This window comes from Scyliorhinus torazame, chromosome 24, assembly GCF_047496885.1.
Source record: "Scyliorhinus torazame isolate Kashiwa2021f chromosome 24, sScyTor2.1, whole genome shotgun sequence".
NCBI lineage: Eukaryota > Metazoa > Chordata > Chondrichthyes > Carcharhiniformes > Scyliorhinidae > Scyliorhinus > Scyliorhinus torazame.
The window spans coordinates 38,306,531-38,313,316 of record NC_092730.1 but is presented as its reverse complement, the minus strand read 5'-3'; the positions used below and the strand labels follow the sequence as shown (position 1 = coordinate 38,313,316).

The window sequence follows — 6,786 nt, the reverse complement described above, 5'->3', positions numbered from 1 at the left end:
AGTGGAAAGATTTAACAACTGGATGATGGCAGCTGAAATCAGTCCTTGCGTTACAATCTCTGTAGATATTCTACTGAATTTAACCCTGCAAAAGGCATATTTTCCGACTAGAACTCCAACACATTTTCCCCTGTTGTGGAGGAAGTTCTCAATCGCACAGGTGGTCAAACGGAATAAGGCTGGGCTGGGATTTGAGTCCAGATTTTTCTTTAGGGAACAGACACTTTACCGGACGAAGCTACAGAGTCTGAGGATGTTCAGCTAATCACAAGGGAATGCTGGAAATACTGTACGGATCTGTAGTATCTGTGAAAAGAGAAATAGTTACCATTTCAGATCCTGACCTTTCGTTGGAACGACCTGTTTCTCTCTCCACAGATGCTGCCGGATCAACTGAATATTTCCAGCATTTTCTGTCTTTGTTTCAGATTTGCAGCATCCACAGTATTTTGCATTTGGGTCAAAGGACAATGAGTTGCCTTTCCTGCCCTGAGGGTTATTGCAGGTCTCTCTGGCTGTGATTGTCGCTGATTCGGCCAAACATTTACAGTCTAACATTAATTGACCGTGAGAATGGGCGGTGAGGGGATTCTGGAACCGCTGCAAGTCCATATGGTGTATGTACACACACAGTGCTGTTAGGGATGGGTTCCAGGTTTGGATGGTGCCTCGCGGAGGAAAAGTCAATTTCAGGAGTGGGATTCGAGCCCTGACCTCCAGAGGAGACTGCGACCTGCGCTCGGCCATCCTGACGTATTCGAAAGGTTAGGTGCGTTTGGGCCGAAATCTGGTGCTCTTTCCGAGGGTCGGTACCGACTCGATGGGCCGAATGGCCTCCTTCTGCACTGGAGGCATTCTATGATTACTGAAATAGGATGAAAATGGCAGCATCCAGGACACAAGGACAAGTTAAGGTCTCAGGCCAGAGGAAGTGTCCTGTGTAATGACACATAGAATGTACATTTATTGTGGACTGGTGCCATCTCCTGGCTGAACGGGAGCCGTGCGACACGAACACTTTCATTCAGGAGCATTTTAAATTGGAGTGAAACAACTTACGCAAAGTAAGGATTTGTTACGAAACAGTAAATCAAACTGGTCTAAAGAACCAAAAGGATACGTTCCAATCAGTGAGTGATGGAGGTATAGTGGCGAGCAGAGCTGCCTTCCAAGCAGTTGACCCGGGTTCGATTCCCGGCCATCGCAATAATAAATTGGGAATTTTTGCACCTCTTTGTGAGTTTCAAACTGAGGAAGAGAAAGTTTCTCACTCGGAATTTAGTGGCAAGTACAGCGAGGAGTGAAATAATGTGGACAGTGTTCGACTATTCACTGCCCAAGCCCTCCGACAAAAGCTAAAAATCACACCAACTTCACTTCAGCCTCATGAAGTGGACCAAACAGAGACACAAGAGACACGTTACAGGCGAGGATGGGATTTGAAGCCACGTGTACAGAGCACAATGGATTATTGTGCATCACCTTAACCACGTGGTACAGCTGCTTTACTTCAGGGCCCTTTAGTATCCCTCAATATAACTTCCTTGGGTTTCTTTCGCACGGTTGGGTGTAAATAAAACATAAATCTATGAGGAGAAAGGCTCAGTTCTTGGGCTTGGGCTTGTGGCGCAACGGTAGCGCGTCTGACTCCAGATCAGAAGGTTGCGTGTTCAAATCACGTCAGGCTCAGGAAGTTTTTCTGCCGCTGGTTCCAGGAATTTCTCTCTGTGGGAATGTTTCCGAAATGACTCCGTTCAAACCACAATTTGTCCGAATGTTTCAGATTTACCCGCTCAGTTTATATTTTTGAGCAGTTTCATCAAACATTCGGATAGCTCAGTCGGTAGAGCATGGGACTCTACCTCCCAGGGTCGAGGGTTCGAGCCGCACGTTGGCCGCTTCCATATTATTATCTGAGAATATTGAACCAACTGTGCTACCGGGCTGCCCAAACAGTTGGTTCAATCTCACTGCTCGTGGGTGAGACCAGAACTACTGGGCAGTTAAAAACAAGGACGTCGCTCTTTTTCGGACGGAGATGAGGAAATTTCTCCCTCTCAGAGAGTTGTGCGACTTTGGAACTCTGCCTCAGAAGGCCGCGGAAGCGGGACATTGATTATGTTTAAGGCGGAGATGGGGAAATTCTTGTTCAGCAAATAAATCAAAGGTTTATCGGGGTTGCATACAACCATTGCATTCAGCCAGTTACCTGGGTGCACGAGCGTGCGGTTTTTTATTTGATATATCAGTTCCACACCATGGTGAAACGGTGTTAAAATGTCGTTTTCATTTCTTCACGTGTTCTTCACTGATATATTCGCTGCAATAACTTCTCTGGGCACAAAGCACGGTAGCACAAGTGGCTAGCACGGTGGCTTCACAGCGCCAGGCTCCCATGTTCGATTCACTCTCTCTGCGGAGTCTGAACGTTCTGCACGTGCCTGCGTGGGTCCCACAGTGCAAAGACGTGGATTAGGTGGATTGGCCAAATTACCCTTAGTGCCCATACGGGACCAGTCTTTATAAATAGAAGCGTCATCCCGGCCCTGGGTCACTGCCCGTCTGGAGTTTGCTCATTCTTCCCATGTGTGCGTGGGTTTCACCCCCACAACCCAAAGATGTGCAAAGTATGTGGATTGGCCACGCAAAATTGGCCCTTAATTGGGAAAAAAATAATTGGGTACTCTAAATTTATACAGAACTAAATAAATAAATAGAAACGCCGAGCACAAAGGCAAGGCCGCTATGGGGATTCTTCATAAAATCCTGCGACAGAAATAGACAATGTTGGATAACTCGGCTGGTCTGGCAGCATCTGTGGAGAGAGAAACAGAGTTACAGTTTCCAGTCCAGTCTGACCCTGCTTCCCATTCTCTGTTTCCCGCTCCACAGATGCTGCCAGGTCTGCTGAGATTTTCCAGCTCTGGGCGACTGACATGGACACGGTGGGCGGAATGGCCGCACCCTGTGCTGGAACCATTCTATGATTCTATAATTCTAATCTGTTCTCGTATTTGAAACCTTCTATGTCTGTATCATTCTGGTGAATCTGCATTGCCGCCGCTACATTAAGGTTCTGAATACATTTTTGGACTCCCCTCATTCCCTCCTCCAGCAGATTTTTGCCGGGTAAATATCCAGATTCCCTAAACTCCTCATTCTCTCGAACAATGAAATGTCGCTTGGCTTTGACACGACCCAATAGACAGAGTGGTTCCGAACTCACTACCCGATCAATGCATCTCAATCGGAACAAGACTGAATTTTCAATTCTCGCTCTTCCAACACAACTCGATGCAATTCGGCCTCACAACTTGGACTGGATTGTCACATCAGTGATTGCAGATACTTTGGAAAAATGAGTCCCACTTGGGAGAAAGCAGGATGGAAAATCGACAATGATGGGTTTCGAACCCAAGCACGGAGAGCCCAATGGATTAGCAATCCGGCCCCTTAACCACTCGGCCACCGCAACCCGCAACCAAAGGTTTATCAGGTACAAATAACCATTGTATTCAGCCAGCTGCGTGGATGCTGTTTTTACTTGAGGATCAATTCAGAATCCCACACCATGATCAAACGACCTTTAAATACCCTGTCCGTTTCTTCACGTGTTCTGCACTGATATATTCGCTGCAATAACTTCCCGGGAGCTCAAACCTCCTCCCGATTTCAGTCAATGACACCATCCGGGTTTTTGAACCCGGGACCTCTGGCATCTTATCGCAGCTGAGAATCAATGTCAATGTCAGGAGTGGGATTGAACCCTCGTCTCCAGAGGAGACTGACACCTGATGTATCCAAACGGTTCTAGGGGATTGGGCCGTGTTGGGGTGCTCTTTCCGAGGGTCGGTGCAGACTGGATGGGCCGAATGGTCTCCTTCTGCACTGGAGGCATTCTATGATTACTTAACCAGGGTGCAAACGGCAGCATCAGGACACAAGGACAAGGTGAGGTCTCAGGCCAGAGCAAGAGTCCTCTGTAATGACACACAGAACATCAGAAGTAAAAACATTTATTGTGGACTGGTGCCATCTCCTGGCTGACCGGGAGCCGTGCGACACGGACACTTTCATTCAGGAGCATTTTAAATTGGAGTGAAATAACAGAAACATAGTAAGACGTTGTTTACGAAACAAAGCAAAGCATCAAAAGGACTCAACATTCGGCAGTCAGTGATGGAGGGATACTGGGGAGCATCGCTGCCTTCCAAGCAGTTGATCCAGGGTCGATTCCCGACCATCGCAATAATAATTTGGTCGGAGGCGTTTGCGTGATTTCGTGTGTTTCGAGCTGAGGAAGAGAGCTGGAGAAAGTGAGGTGGCTGGAGGCAGGAATCTTCGCTTGTTCGAAATAGTCTGGTTGGATTGTTCGCATCCGTCCGAGTGGCGAAACTGTGATCTCGGTTTCTGTAGTGGTTTATTATTGGATATTGTTCTCTATAGAATTTACAGTGCAGAAGGAGGCCATTCGGCCCATTGAGTCTTCACCGGCTCTTGGAAAGAGCACCCTACCCAAGCCCACACCACCCTATCCCCATAACCCAATAACCCCACTCAACCAACACTAAGGGCAATTTAGCATGACCAATCCACCTAACCTGCACATCTTTGGACTGTGGGAGGAAACCGGAGCACCCGGAGGAAACCCACGCAGACACGGGGAGGATGTGCAGACTCCGCACAGACAGTGACCCAGCTGGGAATCGAACCTGGGACCCTGGAACTGTGAAGCTGATGAATGTGATATAAAATAGTTAGTTTAAATATATTAGTTACAGTAATGTAGATGTAGGCCAGTCTAATCCTAGTGAGTTCACAGACAAAGGATTTCAGAAAGCATGGCACGAAAGGGGGAGGTGTGTCTGGTGGAGGAGGAGAAAATGAAGCTGGGTAACAAGAGATCCAGGGGTAAGGAATGAGAAGTGAGCCAATTAGGATGTATTGCCAGGTCAGGAGGGGTATAGGATGACCAATGGGAATCTGTATGTGAAACTTGATGTCATTTGAATGTATTTGTAGAGATTCCTTTGTCTCCAATAGCACTCGATTCGGAAGACCCAGGAGGCAGCTTGTGTTCTGTGTTTGTGTGATGCGATTCAGACTTGCAAGTTGGTTAAAAATAAATAATACTATGCCTACAAATCCATCTCGAGTTTTATTGAGGCCAGACTAATGGGTAAAGAATTCAATGTTTTGTCATTTGGTGCCGGAAACCCGGGATTTCTCCAGACGGTTAGCGACCAACTGCGACATCAGAATTAGACTGATTTTCGACAAGGAAAGTGGAAACGGGCCCACAATGTGTGTAGCTGTAAAATGACATACATTTGTTTTCCCCCCTTCTGATGGTCTGATTTGTCTGGTCACTCGCGGTTGGTACGGAAAGATCGTCTCGACAAAATCAAAGGTCAGTCTGGGGATTAGAAAATTGAACTGATGGGACATCTGCCAAGATGGTTCCGTTCTACGAGTGTTTTTGATGAACTGATGGGACATCTGGAAAGGCGGTTTAGTTCACGAGAGTGTTTTTGAAACTATCGTTCATTAAGCTAAAATTGTATCCTTGGACTGTAGTGGCGAGAAAAGATACATTTTAAAACAAACTGGATGCTGCATGTTAGTTAAAGCAGAAGTCTCTCAAAGGGTTAACAGCAGCTTGAGATAGCTGGCAGCTTGTGGTGAAATTGGATACCTTTCTTTCGAGTCACTGAAACCCCAGCAAAGTTGCAGCTTGTGGTGTAATTGGATACCTTTCTTTCGAGTCAGTGAAACTCCAGCAAAGTTACGTTTTGAAGTAATTAAAAGGTAAAGGAAGCCAGTGGATTTCCCCACCTCTTTTACATAAGTTAATCATTTTAGCAAGCAATTGATTGAAATTGCCAGAATCTTAAGTTTGAATTACTTGAAATAATGTTGATCTCATTTAATTTGTGAATTAATAGAAACTTAAAGAAACTCACTGACACCATTTAAAAAAGTGTAAATCTGGAGATGACAGTTGACTTTGCTCCGGTATAAATCACCGCAGCTAACTGCTTCCTCATTGATAGCAGCCAACATTTTTGTGAATGTAAGCTGTAATGTTGGCTGAAGCTGCCCCCACCATAAACTTAAATTAAACTAATCAATTAATTAGTGATGGCTGGTCAGGTGATGTGCTTGAGCTGCTTGATGTGGGAGCTGGCAGGTCCCATTGCGAGCTGCAGCGACCACATCTGCAGTAAGTGTTGGCTGCTCGAAGAGCTCTGGCTCAGAGTTGATGAGCTGGAGTCTGAGCTTTAAACACTGAGGCACATCCGGGAGGGGGAGACTTACCTGGACACAGTGTTTCAGAAGGCAGTCACACCTGTCAGAGTAAGTAGTTTAAATCCTGCTAGTGGCCATGGACAGCAGGGTGTGACTGCAAGTCAGGCAGGTAAAGGGAACCAGCAGTCAGGAACTCAGGAGCCTCAGCCCTTGACTCTGTCCAACAGGTATGAGGCACTTGCTCCCTGTGTGGATGGCGAACAGGGTTGCAGGAAGGATGAATCAGCTGACCAAGGCACCATGGTTCAGCAGGCCATTCAAGGGGAGGGAGTAAATGGGCAAGTTGTAGTTGTAGGGGATTCTATTATCAGGGGGATTGATAGTATCCTTTGTGAGCAGGATAAAGAGTCCCGCATGGTATGTTGCCTGCCCGGTGCTAGGGTGCGGGACACCTCTGACCGGCTTGAAAGGATACTGGAGAGGGAGGGGGCGGATCCAATTGTTGTGGTCCATGTCGGTACCAACAACATAGGCAAG

General features: G+C 46.7%; 1 non-coding gene across 1 annotated transcript; it reads left to right on the top strand.

Annotated features, from left to right (window-relative positions):
• The first annotated feature begins 1,617 nt into the window (after nucleotides 1-1,617).
• Nucleotides 1,618-1,689, top strand: trnaw-cca (transfer RNA tryptophan (anticodon CCA)). Its single transcript has one exon. It is a non-coding gene; the product is annotated as a tRNA-Trp (tRNA).
• Nucleotides 1,690-6,786: the final 5,097 nt, after the last annotated feature.